Below are 21,251 nucleotides of genomic sequence, written 5' to 3'. Positions count from 1 at the left end.
GGCTAACCTGCCGATCTACAGAACACCCTTAACCCAAATCTCTGCAGTAGGAGGGAAGGATCTCTCTCTCTCTCTCTCTCTCTCTCAGAGAAGGTGGGTAACGTAATAACTTTCGTTGAACCAACTTTTGGAAAGAACAAGCTTTCGAGATTCAGAGAACTCCTCCTCAGGTCTGTTTTCCTTCTCCAGACCTGAGGAAGAGCTCTGTGAACCTCGAAAACGTGTCCCTTCCACACACAGAAGTTGGGCCAGTAAAAAATATTACCTCACCCACCTTGCCTCTCTCATACCCTAAAACCAAAAGTTCTGCAACAACTCTCTTTCTCTCTCTGTCTCTGTCTCTCTCTCTGAAAATAAATACATGTGTGTCTGTCTGTCGGTCTGTCTGTCTGCTTTTATGGATTATACTCCTCTGGAGAAATGGTAAGCTAATTTAGTTGCCTGCAATAAATATAACGAAGTTATACACCTACACCGATGAGAAATTGTTTAAGAAAAAAAAAACACTCCTTCCCATTGTCTCCGGGTGGCTTTTCTGGCAGAATTTCTCCCTCTGTCTTTTCACAGCCCTCCCACGAGGGGAAGTGGGTCCTTGGCTGTAAATAGGCCGGACAACAGGGCGGACGTCTCATTCTGTGTGTGACAGCGGTAGAGACGAGATGTGGATCGCCGTCTGCCTACTTCTCCTCAGTATAAGTAGTTTAAATTTACTGGCAGTCAGACTGAGTGTTTTCTAACTCACGGGTCTTACTCTGCCTCCACTGTTCTCCTGCTAGGCCCCGTGGCTGGGAACTCCGGGACCCAGATTCCAGCGTCTGCGTCAGCCAGGGAAGGGCAGCCCGTGAAACTGTCCTGTCAACACAGCACCACGTACACGTACGACGCCCTGGGGTGGTACCAGCAGCTGCCTAGGCAGCAGCCTCTGCTCCTACTGCACAGAAATGAGAGAGGAAATGAATACAAGCCCGGTTCGGTGCCCCTCGGTTCTCCTCCGAGCTCAGCACCGATGTCAAATCGTTCACGCTGTCCATAGACGGGGCGCAGCGGGATGACTCGGCGGTGTATTTCTGCGCTCTCTGGGATCCACCGGGCTACGGAGCGTCCCGGGCTCCCGACACAAACTGCCGGAGCCGGGAGCGGTCTCGAAAACGAAGGGAGATGAGTCATTTCCCCTGCGTGCACCGGGAGGAGGGGGAGGGGATCCAAGTGTCAGAGGGCACCAAGAAGTGTGTTATTGTTTACAAGCGGGGGGAAGGGTCACACACTTTTAAGCTTGTGCAGGCCCACTTTAATGGTAACCCCCAGGCTCTCCTTGTATCCTCCATCTAACCTCTTCCTGGCCAGAGTCAGCCACACCATCCCCCATTCCCATCTCGTCCCATATCAGGCTCCCCCCATATTTGCCCCCTCCCCCGTGGCTCTTTGTGCACCGCCTAGTCCCATTCCCCCTGCCCTCCATTCCTCTGTGTACCCCATTCCCTCCTCTCCCCAGACCAGGGTCCCACATTCTCTTCCCCTGAGAACATAAGAATGGCCACAATGGGCAGACCAAAGGTCCATCCAGCCCAGTATCCTGTCTTCCAACAGTGGCCAATGGCAGGTGCCCCAAAGGGAATGAACACAGCAGCTAATCATCAAGTGATCCATCTCCTGTCACCCATTCCGAGCTTCTGGCAAACAGAACCTAGGGACACCATCCCTGCCCATTTTGGCTAATAGCCATTGATGGACATATCCTCCATGAATTTATCTAGTTCTTTTATGAACCCTGTTATAGTCTTGGCCATCACAACATCCTCTGGCAAGGAGTTCCACAGGTTGACTGTGCATTGTCTGAAGAAATACTTCCTTTTGTTTGTTTTAAACCTGTTGCCTATTAATTTCATTTGGTTTCCCCTAGTTCTTGTGTTATGAGAAGTAGTAAAGAACACTTCCTTATCTACTTGCTCTACACCAGTCATGATTTTGTAGACCTCAATCATATCTGTCCTTAGTCATTTCTTTTCCAAGATGAAAAGCCCCAGGCTTATTAATCTCTCCTCATACAGAAACTGTTCCATACCCCTAATCATTTTTGTTGCCCTTTTCTGAACCTTTTCCAATTCCAGTATATCTCTTTTGAGATGGGGGCAACCAGATCTGCACACAGTATTCAAGATGTGGGCGTACCATGGCTTTATGTAGAGGCAAGATGATATTTTCAGTCCTATTATCTATTCCTTTCTTAATTATTCCCAGCATTCTGTTCACTTTTTTTTGACTGCTGCTGCACATTGAGTGGATGTTTTCAGAGAACTATCCACAATGATTCCAAAATGTCTTTCTTGAGTGGTAACAGCTAATGTCGACCCCATCATTTTATATGTATAGTTGGTATCATCATAAAATTATATAAACATAGAACTGGAAGGGACCTCGAGAGGTTATCAAATCCAGTCCCCTGCACTCATGGCAGGACCAGCACCATCTAGAACATCCCTGACAGGTGTTTGTCTAACCTGCTCTTAATAATCTCCAGTGATGGAGATTCCAAAACCCCCCTAGGCAATTTATTCCAGTGCTTCACCACCCTGACAGTTAGGAAGTTTTTCCTAATGTCCAACCTAAGCCTCCCTTGCTGCCATTTAAGTCCAGTGCTTCTTGTCCTGTCCTCAGAGGTTAAGGAGAACAATTTTTCTCCCTCCTCCTTGTAACAACAGTTTAGGTATTTGAAAACTGTTATCATGTCCCCTCTCCGTCTTCTCTTTTTCAGACTAAACAAACCCAGTTCTTTCAATCTTTCCTCATAGGTCATTTTCCAGACCCCTAACCATCCTTGTTGCTCTTCTCTGGACTCTCTCCAATTTGTCCATATCTTTCCTGAAATGTGGCACCCAGAACTGGACACAATACTCCAGCTGAGGCCTAATCAGCAGGGAATAAAGGAGAAGAATTACTTCTTGTGTCTTTCTTACAACACTCCTGCTAATACATCCCAGAATGATTTTTTTTTTTTGCAACAGCATTACACTGTTGACTCATATTTAGCTTTTCCTAGGGGTCCTACTATGACCTCTAGATCCCTTTCCGCAGTACTCCTTCCTTGGCAGTCATTTCCCTTTCTGCATGTGTGAAACTGATTGTTCCTTCCTCAGAGGAGTACTTTGCATTTCTCCTTATGCTTTCCAATGTACATTACTTTGCTTTTATCAACATTAAATTTCATCTGCCATTTTGTTGCCCACTCACCCAGTTTTGTGAGATCCTTTTGTAGCTCTTCACAGTCTGCCTGGGTCTTCACTATCTTGAGTAATTTTTTATCATTTTGTAATTCTCCCTCTATTTCCGGAGCGGGTGAGCCCCGCCCACGCCCCTCCCCCCACCTCCACCCCTCCCCACCAACCAGGACCCACCAGCCCTTCCCCCGCTTCCTAGCGACTCTAAAAGGGGAGCAGCAGGGACAGAAAGGGGGCGCCCGGCACAGCCACTCCAGAGCCCTGCGCACCCCATGGCCCTGCGCCTCGCCCCTGTTCCTTAAAGAGACAGTGACATAGGGTAGAAAACTCGGCTGCTCTTGACCTCTGCTCACCCTCCGCTTTGGAGTAGGAGGGACCGTATCTCGGGCAGGGAGCTGCTAGGTGTGACTGTTGTGTGTGTTGGAGCCATGAGAAAGAGAGACTGCGCATGCACACGCAAATAGGGACACACTAGGTCGGAAAGACAGAGTGAGAGAGGAGGACACAGACTCGGATCCAGAAAAGGGCGCGCGCGCGCACACACGCCCCCCTTTCCCAAGCGTTACTGGGGTGTGTGAGCTCCACCCCCATCCCAGCTCCGGATCCGCTGTTCACACAGAAGCTGCCGTCACCCCCTGGCGCTCCATTTCCCCTGGATAAGTGACTGCGGCTCATTGTATTTCCCCCAGTGGTTACAGACTTGCGGGGATCTCTGTGTCTGTGTCTCTGCGCGCTGCCGCTGTTCCCAGGTGAGCTCCGAGCTGCGGGACCAGGGGCTTGTCTGTCTATGGGATTTTCCTCGCCTTGTGCCTCCCTCCTCCCGGTTCGGTGGCTGGGAACTCGCTGACCCAGATCCCGGCTTCCCTGTCAGCCACGGAAGGGCAGAGGGTGGAGATAAGGTGTCAATCCAGCACCTCCTACAGCAGCTGCGCCCTGGACTGGTACCAGGAGCTGCCCGGGAAGCAGCCCCTCTTCCTGCTGGGCAGATACTCCTATGGCTCGGAGCGCAAATCCAGTTCGGTGGCACCTCGGTTCTCCTCCCAGCTCAATACCGGAATGAAGTGCCCCAGAGGGTGGCAGTGTCTGAAACGCAGGGAGACGTCCAGTGGTGGATTTAGTTAGTGGGGGCCTGTATGCAGGTATATTTTCGGGGGCCCCCACTGGAGACTCAGCCAAGAAAAGGAACATGCTTTCTTACCTCCCCACGTTTTTCATTATTTTTTCTTCATCCTCCTCCTATATTATAAGTAATAGGAAGTAACTGAAAATAAAGTGAGGTACCTTGATTGGGGCAGGGGTCTGGGGTGCAGGAGGGGGTGTAAGAGTAGGGATCTGGGAGGGAGTTTGGGTGCGGGATGCAGGCTCTGTGCTGGGGCAGGGGATTGGGGTGTGGGAGGAGTCAGGGGGTGGCACTTACCTTGGGTGGCACGGCTCCCAAAGCAACCTGCACACCCCTCTGTCAGTGGCTCCTAGGCAGTGGGCCAGGAGGTCTCCGTGCACTGCTGCTGGCAGGCGCTGCCCCTGCAGCTCCCTTTGGCCTCAGTTCCCGGACAATGGGAGCTGTGGAGTCGGCACTTGGGGCAGGGGCAAGGTGTGAAGAGTCCCCACCACCTCCACCAGGAATTTCAGGGACATGCCTGGCACTTCGGAGAGCAGTGTTAGGCAAAAAAAAAGTCTTTTCCTCAAGAATCAGGCAAGCACAGACAATACTGAAGAGAGGGGTTATTCATGGTACCGGGAAGACTGATAAACAGCTTCAAAAATATGGTGCCCGAGTGGCCAGTTATATACATTCTCTTATCAATTCATTTGCATTTATCTGTACATACAGAGACAGACATTGTTACTAGTCAAGAGAGAACCCCGAACAAAGATAAAAATAAAAACAGTACATACATACAGCGGTGGTCCTAATTGCATCAAACATCTATGACTACCTTGCGGGGGAAGGAGGCGGGGTAGGGATGAGTTCTTACAGTTATCCAGTGGGCTGTGAAGGGAGGGTTTGTTCTGTTCTAAGAGCTGAGTTACTGGGCGGGCATTGTCCATATAAGCTTATCACTTGTTTACAGTTGTCAAAGTCCTTGCTACTGAATGCTACTGAATGTGTGTGTGAAGCATTCCTGCTTGTTCTGCGGTTTCTGTCTTAGCTGTTAGCAGACTGGGGCAGAGGGAGGGAAGCAGAGCGGGCAGGGAGCCGCCTTAGACCTGCTGCACTCCTACTGGCAAGTCTCTGTGTGCCCCTTGGTGGGGAGGGGAGCAGTGGGTCTCCCTGCGCTGCCCGGGGTGGGGCCAGTGCGCGAAGCCACCTTATCCTTGCCAGTAACTCACACAGACATGCCAGCAGCTTCCGGGACCCATGTGGGGCCACCAGCCACAGCATACAGGCAGCCTGCCTGCCTGAGCCCTGCCACATTTGGGGGGGGGGGACCCTGCCGTTGGGGGCTATGCCACCGCATGGTGTGGTTAATGGTAAATCCGGTCCTGCAGCCAATCCTTTCGAACACAGCTGGGGCAGTACCAAAGTTGAGAGCCTACCAAACCCTACAGGGAGTCAAATCTCTTCCTACCTTTATTTCTTTAGTGACTGGTTTTGATCCTTCTCTTGAATCCCCAGACTCAGAAAGTGAGCTCACTCAGGGAAGGAGTTTGTGCTTCTTATCAAGGAGCAGGATATGCAAATATGGGTCTCAGTTTCCTGTTTAAATCTGTCTCTCTCTCTTTGCCCAGGTTGCACCCAGAAATACAATCCACAGCCCCCTGGTTCTGTCCAGTTACCAGTCAACCTCCCTAAGAACTTTCCTCTCCAAGACCAGGGAGAATGAGACTTTGGCTCCATTTAGGTTTCCTTGTAGCAGCTTTGGAAGGTATTTTCTCCTTGTAAACACATTTCGGAGGCAGAAGGTTTGTGACAGCTCTTCGTATGATTTCTAAGTGTATCTTTATTTGCAGGTGCCCGGTCGCAGGTGCAGCTGGTGGAGTCCGGAGGGGATGTGAAAAAGCCCGGAGACTCTCTCCGCCTCTCCTGCAAAGCCTCCGGGTTCACCTTCAGCAGCTACCAGATGCACTGGGTCCGGCAGGCTCCCGGGAAAGGCCTGGAGTGGGTCTCGCTCATTTACACTGACGGAAGCAAAAGTTATTACTCAGATGCAGTCAAAGGGCGATTCACCATCTCCAGGGACAATTCCAACAACCTGCTGTATCTGCAAATGACCGGCCTGAAACCCGAGGACACCGCCCGGTATTACTGCGCTAGACGCACAGTGAAATGAGACCTCTTGTTGCTAACACAAAAACCCAGACTGCGGATTGTCCCTCCTGCCGTGCGCCGCGTAGGGGCAGCAGTTAAACGAATCATACAAGAGGCAGGAGACGCGTCTCAGCCTTCAAAACGAACAGCTTGTGTGTGTGTGTGTGGTGGAGATGGGCTGCTGCTTTAGATCCCTGGCAATGCCACCCCTTGTTACACATAACCGCCCTGGGGCCTGCAGTGCAGAGACCATCGGAGTCCCCCATAAGCCCTGCTTAACTGGGATACCTCTTGTAAGAGCCACTCTCCCCTGGCAGAAGGGGAACGGTCGATCTTCTCCTGATCATTTCTATCTCCGATACAATGGGCAGTAGCTGTCACCTCGGAGAACAGAAACGGGTGATGGGGCTGATCTACAGCCCTTGGGAAGCAATGAAAAACCTTGCCTCTGATTTCACACAGCTATGGTTGTTGTGATCTTAAGACATACATTCACGGTGAGAGCAGAACCACAGCTGGAATAAATGATCACTGACCCACTGGATTCAATGCAGCAGATACCCCTATTTATGCCGGCTGACGATCTGGGCCTTTTGTTCAAACAGTTAAAACCTCTAATAAACACATGGGTGCTATTTAGCCAATGGGTTCTGGGTGCCTAAGTCCCTTAGGTTCCTGTGAAAAAAAAGAGTTTTTTCTAAGAAGAGGCGCCATTTCTACCTTTAGAATGAGGTAGTAACCCCTTCACAATAGTGCCCGCTCCTCCGGAAAGAATTAAGGGCTGTGCCCTGGGAGTTTTAAAATGTTACAAAGCAATTAAGATTCCAGTTAATATTGGATCCCTGTCCCGCAAAGACTTTATTAACTAAGTAGAAAACGAGACAACAGACGGAATGCCACAGGAAACCTGGGATAATGTGTCAGCGTGACAGGCACTGGTCCCAGCAAACCACTGATCTGACTGCTCTCTCGCTCTCCCTCCTACACATAGACCCCCCCAAACACACGCACACGTGTCCTATCGCAGCGTGCAGGGAAGGGTGAGCTGGAGCGCTTATAGGGGGAGAGACCTGGCCTCCAAGCCCACCCGGGCCTGTGAGCTAGTAGCTGCAGTGAGGGACTCTGGATTACAATATTATGTCAGTTCTCTGCCATATTCTCTGTTTTCATTTTCAACCCTAAAGACTCCCACAGCATGAGCTGCACCCATCCCTTCTAAATCCACCCCCCCCCCGCACCCACATCCACAGCGACCCAGCAGCAGAGCTAGTTCCCCTCCGTTCTGGACCCTCACAACCAATCTCATCCCCTAGCAATACCGGCAGCCCGGCCTGCTCCCCCTTTCATCTGTGCAGAACCCCACATCAGCTCACCCCTTAGAGACCCCACCACCACCGCCTCCTCCCCCTCCCCTCTATACCTAACCCCCTGCTACCCCAGAGCCACTGTCAGCTCATAGAGACACCAACAGCACAGACATCTCCCCTCCCCTCCATACGTAACACACGCTCCCCCTGCACCCCCAGGGCAATGGCTCTCTTGAGTTCTCTCAGGGGGTGGATCCCGTATGCACCCGGTGGCAGACCCTCCTGCCAGCGTTATGCAAAGCGGAGACCTCTCTGGTCCGATTTAAAAAAAAAAACAAAACAAAACAGGCTTTCCCCTCTCACAAAGTCCAGGATCTGCCTCAGGGACTCCAGTTCGGACCAGATCCACCTGAGCTCTGCTCTCGAACCGCACCGTGGCTAAGTTGATCCTGGTACAGCTGCTCCTTACACTGGCCACCCTTTCCTGTGAGCTGGGTTGGGGTTCGCTACTTCCACGCACTACCCATTATGTGTCTAATATTATGAATTTAACGTGCAATCTCCCTTTCTTCATTTCCCCCCGCAGGGGCCCGCTCGCAGGTGGTTCTGACCCAGTCGGGGACAGCGCTGAAGAAGCCCGGAGAGTCCCATAAACGGCAATGTTCAGTCGGTGGGATTAGCAATTTGGGCTGCAGCATGTTCTGGATCCGGCAGGCTCCCGGGAAGGGGCTGGAGTGACTGTTTCACTGTTACAGTATTCAGAGTAGCAGCCCTGTTAGTCTGTATTCGCAAAAAGAAAAGGAGGACTTGTGGCACCTTAGAGACTAACATATTTATGAAAGCTCATGCTCAAATAAATTGGTTAGTCTCTAAGGTGCCACAAGTCCTCCTTTTCTTATTACAGTATTCTCCATCTAACAGCTACTCCCCGACAATCCAGGGGCGATCACAGCCTCCAAGGACAGCTCCAGCTTCTATTTGTACTTGAGCAGCCTGAAACCCGAGGACACCGCCGCGTATTACTGTGGGAGAGAGACAGCGAGGGGAAACTTATTATGCGTCCCACAAGAACCAGCAGCTTCCCGAAGGTCCATGAATCGCACTAAGCGGGAGAGGGCAGCAGTTACACCGAACAAAGGGAAGATCTCACAGGGAATTTTCATGCCGCTATTTACCACGGTGGAAACTGAGACCACAGTGAAAAAGTTTTTCCTTCTGCCCTAGAGGTTAAAAGTGGGAAGCCTACCGCTATACTTCTAACACAAACGTCAACGACACCTTTACTTTTCATACCCCTCTGACCAAGACATTATCTGCATTTGTCTTGGTCTCTAGCAAAAAGAGTATTCTCCTTCTGGGTTTGATCCAACGTCCTCTAAACCTAAAAAGAGTATTTGTGTTGATTGCAATGAAGTTCATGTCAAGCCCTAGAACCTTGGCAACTGGTAATTCCTCTCTTCGGGGCAAGTATATTCAAGACCCCAGGACTCTTTGTTAGGCGCTGCACAGACGCACAAACACAAACAAATTTCCCTCTGAGCCTTAGTTACAGTCATGATGACGTTTGTACAGCTTATAAAGGGGGAAATATGTAAATTACGGTGATAGCTTCCTGTTAAAATCTGTCTCTTTCTCTCTGCCCAGGCTGCTCCTGGGAACACAACCCCCAGCCCCTTGTGTCGATGCGGTTACCAGACATTCGCCCTGAGAAGTTTCCTCTCCAACACCAGAGAAAATGCGATTTTTGCTCCTTTTAACGTTCACTATAGCGGCTCTGGAAGGTATTCTTTTCACTGAATCATTGGCAGAGTTAAACGAATATTATATTATTGTGGGTTTTATACCAATATTTGTAACCTGTCTTTATTCCCAGGTGTCCGGTCGCAGATCCTGCTGGTGGAGTCCGGAGGGGGTGTGAAAAAGCCCGGAGACTCTCTCCGCCTCTCCTGCAAAGCCTCCGGGTTCCCCTTCAGCAGCTACTACATGGAATGGTTCCGCCAGGCCCCCGGGAAGGGGCTGGAGTGGGTGGCTGAGATTCGACCCGATGCATCCAACCAGTGGTATTCCTCGCCTGTTCAAGGGCGATTCACCATCTCCAGGGACAATCCCAACAACCTGCTGTATCTGCAAATGACCGGCCTGAAACCTGAGGACACCGCCCGGTATCACTGTGCCAGACTCACGGTGAGAGGAAATCTCATAGTGTTAATACAAAAACCAGAGAGGAAGAAATCCCATTTCTCCCCTGCGCCACGCGGGGGCAGCAGTAGCGCAAATAGCACCGCCTTGGGGCACAATCGTGAGAAAGAACAAAAGGAGTTAGGAACAACATTTTTCCATTACGTTTTCACCGTTCAACTCCAGAGGGGGATGCAGCCCCCCGCAGTTCAAAGCATAGACCCTTCTCGGAGCGCTACTTTCTCTCCCCAAACCAGAAGCCTCACTGAGACAAATGGGAGACTTCCAGAGAGTAAAGAAAGCAGCACCTGGGCCCTGACCCAAGTCTGAACTTTCCACAAGATATTTCCCTCTGCTCCCTGCACTTTTCAGTGGAGCCGGACATTGCTAGTAATGGGCATGGGTGGAGAATTCAGTCCCAGCCCTCACTCACCACCGGGGGAATTTTCACCCAACACAGAGCCTCTCAACCCAGTTGGATTTTGTGACGACCCCCCCCCCCCGAGTCACTGACCCCCTCAGTGGCTGGCTATTCCACAGCTTCACTGCCCACAAGGTGGGGGCTGCAGAACTGAGCCTCCCACCATCACCTAACTTGGGGGCAATGGTCAGAATTCTGGTCGTGCCACCCGCCGGTACCTGACAGCAGTCAGGGAAGCTAATGATCCAACCAGTTGGCTGAATTCTGAGAGCACCAGCTCAACGAATCCCTGCACTGTCATCACCGACAACCCCAACGTGCAGCCTGGCAACCTTTCATGTCATTGGACAAGCTCTACGCGTGTTACAACTCAATGTTGAGGGTTTGTCGGTTGCCAAGAGTGATTTACTTGGCATTCTTGCTCATGAACATACTAACAACGTCATTTGCTTGCAAGAGACACACATGGCACCTGCTGAAGATGGGCATTACAGTATCAACAGCTTCGACCTGCTGTGCCATGTGGCACACCTGAAGCATGGCTGAGCTACATACGTTCGGTCCGACATTGCACATGCCATTCAGCTAATATCCACCAAATTCTGTGACACCATCCAGACTGGCGGTTTCCGGATGGCAAATGTTTACAAGCCTCCAAATGTCAGCTGGAACCAACAGGTCCTACCAAGCCTGCCACACCCGGCTGTCTACTTCAGAGACCTCAACAGCCATCAGACAGACTGGGGATATAAGGAAGCTAACACTGATGGTAAACAGCTTGCAGACTGGGCATCTCACGAATGATGATAAGCAATGAGGCACTTTCCATTCTACTGACTTGTGCTGGGTCAGTTCAGTACATGGCCATCCTCAGCCTGTAACATGCCAAGTTTTGGATAATTTTCCACACAGCCAACACAGACTGTCGCTGATCCATATTGGGCTACAGCTCCCAGTTGTCAAGAGTTCCAAAAAAATAGTGGTGGAACTTCTGAAAGGCCGACTGGGAAAAATACAGGGAAGTGCTGGAGAAGAGTGTAGTGACAATACCAGCCTGGCATATCTTGGTAAATGAGACCTACTGTCACTTCTGTGGTGCTATTTAAAAAGCAGCCTGCAGAACCACCCCATGCAGTTGCTGTCAGGTCTACATCCCCTGCCTCGATGAGGCTAGAGCTGCCTTGCTCAAGCAGTATGAGGCATCTGGTGACCCACGTCGCTGACCATCTGATCAAATCATTGGACGCTGGTCGCTGAGCCAGATGGGAGAGGATGACGGAGAGGATGAGCTTTACCTGCTCCAGCTGCAAGTGTTGGAGCCTGATCTGATGCCTTGGAGCAGCGCAGCGACCAGCTGCACTCAGCTACATCCAGCCAGTGACATCCAGCCAAAGTGCCGAACAGCTACTCAAAGTGGCCAGAGCACCTTTGAAGAAACAGGTGTGAAGACAAGTGAGGAATGAATGGCATATGTTTAAACATGTACAGCAGATCAGAAGCTTCCCAGAACCATTCACTGTAACAGAGCTGGAACAGACACTGGGTAGCATCCAGTGTGGAACAGCTGTGGACTATGAAAACATATCTCCAGAATTCCTGAAAAACCTTGGCCCTTGTGCTCAGCTTTGGCTTGTACAATTCTTCACCAGGGTCATCAGTGAAGGCAGGCTACTTAAGATACAGTGCACCACAAAAGTCATTGGCCTCCCAAGGCCTGGAAAGGACCCAAGTCAAGCATCAAGCTATTGTCCCATATCATTACTGTCAGTGTGCTTCAAGCCACTGCAGCGCTTGGTCCTACAGTGCATATTACCCAGTGTGGAGAAAATTTTGAGCCATGACCATGCCATCTTTCACCCAGGGCCATAGCACATGTGACCAAGTACTCATGCTGACCACTATTTGTTGAAAATGGCTTCCAGAGAAACTTGAAAACAGGCGCTGTTTTCATCGACCTAACAGCAGCATATGACACGGTATGGCACACTGGCCTGCTCATCAAGGTATCATGAGTCCTTCTACCTTAGGTCACAGGTGTTGTTGAACTGTTCCTCCATGATAGGAAGTTCAGAGTCCTTATGGGGGATAAGATGAGTGCTTGGAGATGACAGAGCAATGGGTTACCCCAGGGCTCTGTGCTTTTTCCAACCCTGTTCAACCTTTACATCAATGACCTATCAACAACGGAGTCATGAAAGTTCATTTACACAAACAACATCTGTTGCGGTACCCAGGCCCAGATGTTTCACAAGCTTGATGCCACCTTAAACCAGGACATGGTAAAGTTACCTGATTACTGTAAAACTTGGCACCTCCAGCCAAGCATCATAAAAACAGTTTCCAGTTTGTTCCATCTTCATCACGCCATCGCCACCTGAGAACTGAATGTTTATCTGAATGGTCAGAAGGTGAAGCATGAAGTAGAGCTGGTCTATCTAGGTGGAACCTTAGACCGCACTTTGAGTTACCATGCCCAACTGAAGACAGCAGCTAAAGTTAAGTCACACAACAATCTTCTTAGTAAACTGGTAGGTTCGTCATGGGGTGCTCATGCCACAACCCTGCAGACATCAACTCTTGCCACCTCGTATTCAGTGGAGGAGTCCTGCGCACCAGTGTGGAGCTGATCATCACACACCAAACTGGTGGATACACAGTTACATACTTCCACTTGCATCATCTCTGGCACCCTACATCTGACTCCACTCCCATGGCTTCTAGTTCGAGTAATATCGCTCCTCCCCATATCAGATGAGAGGCTGCCACTGGCAAGTTACTGGAGAAAGTACGTGCCAGCCCAAGCCTGCCACTGCACAATGACCTTTTTTAAGCTGCTAGCCACACGTTTGCTGCCACGTTGCCCATTATGGTCTCATCTGCCACATCAGGATGTTAGGGTGGAAACACTGTGGCAGGAGAAATGGATACCTATTATGATCCCTGTCAAGGCTGTTTCCCCACTCTGACACTTCGAGTGCAAAAGGTGGGGGCCAGGAAAAGACCTTAAAAGTACTTGCCACTAAAGGCTTGCTTTAAAACTCCCCCAGGTTACAGATTCCCTGGCCTCTGACTGATATCACTGCCACCATCCAAATGCAAAAACCTCTTTGAGAACCCAGGAAGGCACACTTGGGAATTCCTTCCTGTGAGCTCTTTTAGCTCTCCCTCTGGAGAGAGCTTGGAAATACCAACTGTTGATATCAGCTGAACATGAAACTTTAATTTCTTAATTCTTCTTAGTAACTGGTTGTGAAGTCTTAGACATGTGCACACAGACCCTCCACCTTCTAGGACACAGGAATCAGATCATGTTCTTAAAAGAGTGATTTTTATTAAGCAAAAAGAAAACAGATCTGGCAAAACATTGCTTGGTTGCTAGGCGTTATGGAGCAACTAAAAAAGGAAGTTTTAAAAGCACAGACAATTGCTTCCCTGGGATTCAGCTTGAAAAACTTACAATACAAGAGGGAAGTTACATGTGCTCAGCACAGAGAAACCAACAAACCCAAAATAAAGCAATAAACCTGATTGCATCTGACTCAATATTCCCTGTTCTACTCACATATCTTTAGTTCAAGATTTAGTCCTTCCCTGGGCATGGATGTTGCTGGATTCTCCATGCCTGGCCCCTGGCTTACTTCATGCCCTTTCAGTAGCTTTGCCTCCCAGAACACAACGGGAAAAGAAAAGGCTGCTGCTTTATTTTGATTGGTTCTCCTGGCCTCCTGCCAACACACTTCCTGCTTCCCTAAGTAGTGGTGGGAGTCTGGGACTCTATGATTTTAACCCTTACAGGCAAGTCAATTCAAAGTGAGGTCTAAAGAGTTAACAACTACTGAGAAAGATTCTAGCTACCTGAATGGCTGGAACTTCCAGAAAATGATATTACACCCCCCCACCCCCCTTCATCACCATCCCCAACCAATCTCTCATTGCCTACCCCAAAACCTGCCCACCTGGTTTTGACCTGCCCCATCAGCAATGGTCCCTGTTGAACAGGTTCCAGACTGGGCAAGGTCTCTGTGCAGCATTGCTGGGCCTTTTGTGACAGCCCTTTGTGCCGCAACACAGAAAATGACGTACATTGTCGAGGAATGCCTGCTGACTAGGTTCAGTGATGGCCTAGAAAAACTGCATCACGTCACTGAAGATGCCATTGCTTGGCTAGACGACTATGCATGTGCTAAATAAATACCTAACTTGACTATGAACAGCCCTTAAATACATGTTGGGGGAAGAGTTGTTTTTAAAGGTATTCATGTTTTCCTTATCCAAAAGCGAAATGAGGTACACACTGCTCTGTGCGACAGCCAGACTGTTCTATGCACCAGAGTGCAAGTAATTCACATCACCAAGGGAAGGAGTTTGAATCTCTTATAAGGAGGGGGATATGATCATAGGGGTCACAGTTTCCTGTTTAAATCTCTCTCTCTCCATGACTAGGCTACAGGTCAAGAGACAACGAGGAACAATTGCATCCACCTGCCCTCCCCCTAGAATTTTCCCCACTAACATCAGGCAAAATGAGACTTTGGCTGCATTTGCTTTTCTTTGTAGTGGCTTGGAAAAGTAATTTTTCCCGTAGTTGTTGTGACGTTGCACTCCATGTGTTTTATGGAAATATGCTTATGAAGGTGAATATGATGTAACTGGAATATGCTTTATGCAAATAGTCCCTTGTATGGTGTCCTTAGGAAGCTTGTAATCTACTAAGTGTGTTCATCTCATTTGTTTGCTTGTATTATTTCTATATCTGGAGGTAAGAGAATAAGATATAAACTTGTAACACTGTTGTAGTCACACCAGGTGGGGGCCGTCAATGGGGTATTAGGAACTTGATGGCTCCTGTTGACTAGGGCAATTGATGGTAAATGGTTTATTTACCTGCAAGCCTTCCTCTGTATGTGTGGGCCAAACCAAGAAGAATAGAGACTAGGGGTCTCAAAAACATGCGACCATAACACATGTAACTGGAATCCATCTTAGTCCTTGTACTTTTCCATTAATGAGGAAGGGTGGGATCCAAGCACAGACAAAAGATTCCTGCCTTGTGACAAAGATATAGAAGGGGCTGAGTAGGACAAAGAGGGATGCCAGTCATGAGAAACCCCCTGTTTAACACCTGAGATGTCTGCTGGAAATAACAAGGACTGTACCAGGGGAAAGGATTGGGCCCAGACTAAAAAAGAGTCCAGTCTGAGAAGTAAACTTATTGGAACATATTTGAGGCTGAGATATTACCTGTAATCAGTTTCTTAATGTATTAGGCTTAGACTTGCATGTTTTGTTTCATTTTGTTTTGTGACTTTGTTCTGTCTCTTATTACTTGAAACCACTTAAATCCTACTTTTTATACTTAATAAAATCACCTTTGTTTATTAATATTAATTTATTAATAAATCCAGAGTAAGTGATTAATACATGGGGGAGCAAACAGCTGTGCATATCCCTCTATCAGTGTTATAGAGGGTGGGCAATTTATGAATTTACCCTGTATAAGCTTTATACAGAGTAAAACAGATTTATTTGGATTTCAGGCTTCCAGAAAGCCTGAACATTGGGTGCTGGGAAAGTACCTGTTAACTGACAAGCCCCTGGGCTGAGTGAATCTCAGTTTCTGTGAACTGCAGGGGGGTGTGGCCCAACCTCTTGGTCTGCACTGGAGCTGACTGGTGTGTCTAACTCAGCAAGACAGGAGTGGAGGGGCACCTGTTCTGGCAGGGGAGTTTATGCTCACTGGAATCCCAGCACACTGAGTGACAGTCTCAAGGGAAAGGAGTACTTGTGGCACCTTAGAGACTAACCAATTTATTTGAGCATGAGCTTTCATGAGCTACAGCTCACTTCATCAGATGTATACCGTGGAAACTGCAGCAGACTTTATATACACACAGAGAATATAAAACAATACCTCCTCCCACCCCACTGTCCTGCTGGTAATAGCTTATCTAAAGTGATCAACAGGTGGGCCATTTCCAGCACAAATCCAGGTTTTCTCACCCTCCACCCCCCCACACACAAATTCACTCTCCTGCTGGTGCTAGCCCATCCAAAGTGACAATTCTTTACATAATCAAGTCGGGCTATTTCCTGCATAGATCCAGGTTCTCTCACATCCCCCCACCCCCATACACACACAAACTCACTCTCCTGCTGGTAATAGCTCATCTAAACTGACCACTCTATTACCAGCAGGACAGTGGGGTGGGAGGAGGTATTGTTTCATATTCTCTGTGTGTATATAAAGTCTGGTGCAGTTTCCACGGTATACATCTGATGAAGTGAGCTGTAGCTCACGAAAGCTCATGCTCAAATAAATTGGTTAGTCTCTAAGGTGCCACAAGTACTCCTTTTCTTTTTGAGAATACAGACTAACACGGCTGTTCCTCTGAAACCAGTCTCAAGGGAGTCTCTGCAACTGAACCCGTCACAGTTGTATTGTAAAGACAGTGGCAGATTTAAAGTTGGTGGGGCCCTGTGTTCAGCTTCGTTCCTTCCCCACCCCACCCTGGAGACCCAGCCAAGAAAAAGAACATTCTCTCTTATATCTCCTGCCCCCGTTTTTCATTCTTTTTTTCTTCATCCTCTTCCTATATTATAAGTAATAGGAAGTAAATGAAAATAAATTGAGGTACCTTGATTGTTTTCGTAGGCTAACTTTTTTTCCAGAGACCACTTGAAAATTGGTGAGGGTCTTGGCAGACCACTTAACAAACTTTCCAAATGACTTTTATTTCACTCTGCCCTGCCCCCAGCCGAGACCCCTGCAACCACGTTCTCCTTGTCCCCTCCCACACCATCCTTACCTGTCCAAAATTTTACCACTGCTGAGCATCTGTTAAACAGATGCAGTTGTAAAATGATGCTTTGGCCCCTGGTGCCACCTGTACTTCCAGGTGTCATTGAGGATCCAGCAGCACCCCAAATTGAAAACTTCTTACATGAAAGAAGGATAGGAAGAACAATCACTCCACTTCCCCTTAACACACTATTGGTGCTTCCGTTATGTCCAAACTAAGCTTCTGCCTGAAGTAAGATGTGGCCCTGAAACGTCAACCCCTGTTATCAGAGGCCTGGTATGAGGCCTGAACTAAAGTAATGGTCAAGACTTTACTACCATAAAGCAAAGTTAAGTTGTGATCCAGAGGCAGACCCTGCTTACAAAAGTTGGGAAGAAGGCAGCTGCTAATTGGACATACACACATATCTAAAGGGTATAAAGCACTAATAGGCTAAACATGGGCCAGGATGGCACCAGAACAATCCGGTACGAACACATTCCACAGAGATAATGAGGAACAGGCTGACCCATCCTAAAAGACAGGGTCAAAAGAATAATATGATGGATAGAGTTGTTTGTTCAAACCAACATGTACTAGGAGAGAGACATCACCCCAACAGCAGAGGAGTTGCCCCTCAGTATGTCAGGAGTGATATGTAACTTGTTTGTACCTGTGTATGAGAATGCATCCCTGAGTGTATGTCTTTGTCTGGCCTCGGGGGCAGTGGCAAATCCCGCCACTGACTGAGCCAGTCCATTGTCAGGGAGCACAAACGTACTAGCAGAACTGTAGACATCTGATTTGGGGAGCTAGAGACTGTGTTTCATTTGGCAATAAACCTGGCCGGGTGCCTTCGTACCTTATCGGAGTCTGTGGTCAGTGGGCGAGTCACTCGAGATCTGCTGTGTCAGCAATCTGCACAGAGCTGGGGCAGCACAGGGAGGGAACACCCCCCGCAGCCGACATGTTATCAGCATTGGGCAGAGCAGAGCACCCCACCGGTGACCTCTGATGACAGACATTAGTGGAATTTGACATTTAACTCTCATTACATTTCTCCATCGAAAATCCCAGTTGTCGTTAACAAATCTGAGCATGTTTTGAGATTTCTCCTACCCTAATACCTGAGTAGGTCAAGATATTTATCATGACAATCTCCACCTGATGTACAGAAATAGCAGGAAGTTGAGTTTACAGATAGAGACAGTTTCTCTGCCTTTGCTTGAGAAACTGGCCTTTGCCTGAGGCAAACTGAGGCAAAGACATCCCCCATCCCACCCCTTCTCTGAGGAACCACCCCTGCCCATTCCATTCCCCCTCCCTTCCTTGCTCGCTCTTCCCCACCCTCACTCACTTTCACCAGGCTGGGGCAGGTGGTTGGGATGCAGGCTCTGGGAGGGAGTTTAGGTGCGGGGGAGTATAATGCAGGCTCTGGGAGGGAGTTTGGCGTGGGGTGCGGTGCAGGCTCTAGGCTGGGGAAGGGGTGTGGGGTGCAGGCTCTGGGAGGGAGTTTGGGTGAGTGGTACGGGCTTTAGGCTAGGGCAGGGGGTTGGGGTGCAAGAGGGGGTCAGCAGGTCAGTACTTGCCTTGGATGGCTCCCGAAAGAGACTGGCACACCCCTCTCGCAGTGGCTCCGAGGCAGGGTGATTGGGTGTGTCCGCATGCCCCTGCAGCTCCCATTGGCTGCATTTCCCAGCCAATGGGAGCTGAGGAGCCACACTCAGGAGGGGAGCAGCACGCGGAGACCCCCCACCCCAGTGGCCACAGGGACATGCCAGCAACTTCCGGGAGCAGCCCTTGGCACAGAGCGCGCAGGAAGCCTGCCTTAGGCCCACTTCACTGCCAGTGGCGGCGGTGGCCAGGGGCCCCTACGCCCTTTGACATTGCCTGGGCCCCATGGCAATTGTCCCCTTCCCCCCACCCTCCCGTCGGCGGGCCTGGACCCATCCCCTGTCGCCCATTCCCAGCTTCTGGCAAACAGAGACTAGGGCCATCCTCCCTGCCCAGCCTGGCTCATAGCTCATCAGACACAGGCTGACTCCTCAGGCCAGAGCGTCAAGAGGCTGGGTGTCTGCTGGGGAATTTGCATTCACCTCCCCGTAGATGTTCCTCAGGGAAAAAAAAAACACTCTACATTTTTTTGTTCCCAAAGTCCTTTTTGGTCCGGCATTTTGTTCCGTAGAGAGCTTTGAATGCCCAGGTCCCATCTCTCCCCTAGAGTGGTTCCGTACAATCCTGGCCTACAATAATGCTTAAAGTTTGCATTTAATACAAGGGACCCCAACAATATTTTAACTTAATTCAGTTAAGGCTTTTCAAGGGTGTTGAAGGAACACAGGCCATGGGACTTCCCTGAATTAATTCGTGTTTGTGAAACAAGATCTCTTTTAGGAGGAACCCCCCCACACCTTGATTTAAAAGTGGTCACACTTTAATTGTTCCAGAGGCTAATTACCCACAATGTTGAAAAATATAATTAAAGCCATCTTCTGTCTCTGCGCCACCTGGTGGTGAGAAGTATAGACACGCATTGTAATTTGAAAGCCTTCCATATACCCTTATTTTCCGTTTTAAATCGGGAGCCAACAAAAGCAATTTAAAACAATTCTTCCAAGAATTTTGGCTGGGAGTCTCAAAGGCGGCTAAGGAAGTTAGGCATGAAAATACCATTACATTTCTCCTTTGAAAATCCCAAACTTCATTCCTACTAAATCTATGTATGTACTTATATGATCCTAATTACAATAAAATGCGACTGAGTCAATATATTTATACTCACAAGTCCAAAATGAGCTGGAGAAATATAAGTAACTCCATACAGGGAAACTGAGGCACAGCTATTTAGTGATTTGTTCAAGCTCACACAGGGACTGTGGCGCAGCTGGGAACCAGGTCTCTGGACAGAGTTCAAACCACAACCCCAGTTTTCCCTCGATTTCACCTCTAGGTCAGCTGCAGACTAACCTGAACCCCTCCCTCTTCCTTTGGGCTGGTTTCTGATTAACCTTCCCCACCTGCAGCTGCCTTCAGAGGCGTGAAGTTAATTTTCCTGTGAGTAGCAACAGCTCAGGCCGTCAAATTCGGTCACTAGAGAGGGAAATTATGGAGGCACGTTCCATTGCCAGCACTTGGCTGTTGATTCACCTAGGTAAGCAGTCTGGGGCTCTTCAGAGCATCCTAAGGGAACCAGGCGCCCAACTTTCACTTAACTATAATTCTAACACTTTTCTTAACTCTAACACTAACTCTGAACCGCTACCCTAACACTAAACTCTATCCCTCACACTATCCTTAATTCACCTGGTGTGGGGCTTCTAAACCCCTTTAACGCCTTTGAAAGGCCAGCCTAAAGTGCAGTACACCTGAAACCCTCTCTGTGGGCCAAGTGCAATTAACTTGCTGCTCTTGGATTTGATTGTCATGTTGCAGGTGTGGTGCTCTGTGATTCCGTCCAACCCAAGGAAACCGAGATGTCTGAAACAGAAGGAGACCCTGTGACCCTCAGTTGCTCCTACACGATCAGCTATCCCGGTTCCCTCTCTCTCTACTGGTAACACCAGTATCCCAACCAAGCCCTGCAGTCCACTCCCCAGAGAGGCGCGAAGGGAAACACGTACCATTGTAGTGCAGATTTCGCCCAGCAGAGGTTTTCTTCCCAGGCTGCTGACAGCTTCACAGTTCTGAACATCACAGCCCTGGAGCCTGCAGACACAGAGGTGTATCTCTGCACCCTGCAGCGGGCACAGTGACCGAGCCACATGACAGAGAGGTGCAAAAACTCTCCTTGCCTTGCTGCAGCTGAAGTTAGACATACTGAGGCTGGAAGTAGGGGCTCTTGGCAGATTTGTTATACTGCGAATAAACTCATAATTACGAGTAGTTTCGGTGGCGTCACCGGTATCCCTTCCGATTCCCCTCAAAAGCAAATCACTGTGCAAAAGTAACAGTGGCCAGACTGGGTCAGACCAAAGGTCCATCTAGCCCAGTGTCCTGTCTCCCGACAGTGGCAAATGCCAGGTACCCCAGAGGGAATGAACAGAACAGGGAATCACCAAGTGACCCATTTCCTGTCGCCCATTCCCAGCTTCTGGCAAACAG

The 21,251-nt window shown here is 49.2% G+C and overlaps 2 long non-coding RNA genes across 2 annotated transcripts; one reads left to right on the top strand and one right to left on the bottom strand.

Moving 5' to 3' along the window:
* Positions 1-8,599: 8,599 nt before the first annotated feature.
* Positions 8,600-15,753, top strand: LOC142068861 (uncharacterized). Its single transcript, XR_012664779.1, has 2 exons — positions 8,600-9,553; positions 9,646-15,753. It is a non-coding gene; the product is annotated as an uncharacterized LOC142068861 (long non-coding RNA).
* Positions 15,754-19,566: 3,813 nt separating this feature from the next.
* On the bottom strand, positions 19,567-20,873 carry LOC142068863 (uncharacterized). Its single transcript, XR_012664782.1, has 2 exons — positions 20,771-20,873; positions 19,567-20,627 (listed from the first exon to the last, which is right to left on the bottom strand). It is a non-coding gene; the product is annotated as an uncharacterized LOC142068863 (long non-coding RNA).
* Positions 20,874-21,251: the final 378 nt, after the last annotated feature.

Source organism: Caretta caretta, chromosome 13, assembly GCF_965140235.1.
Source record: "Caretta caretta isolate rCarCar2 chromosome 13, rCarCar1.hap1, whole genome shotgun sequence".
In the NCBI taxonomy this organism is placed as follows: Eukaryota; Metazoa; Chordata; order Testudines; family Cheloniidae; genus Caretta; species Caretta caretta.
Note: the sequence above shows the minus strand (reverse complement) of the source record. Positions and strands in the feature narration are given on the sequence as shown.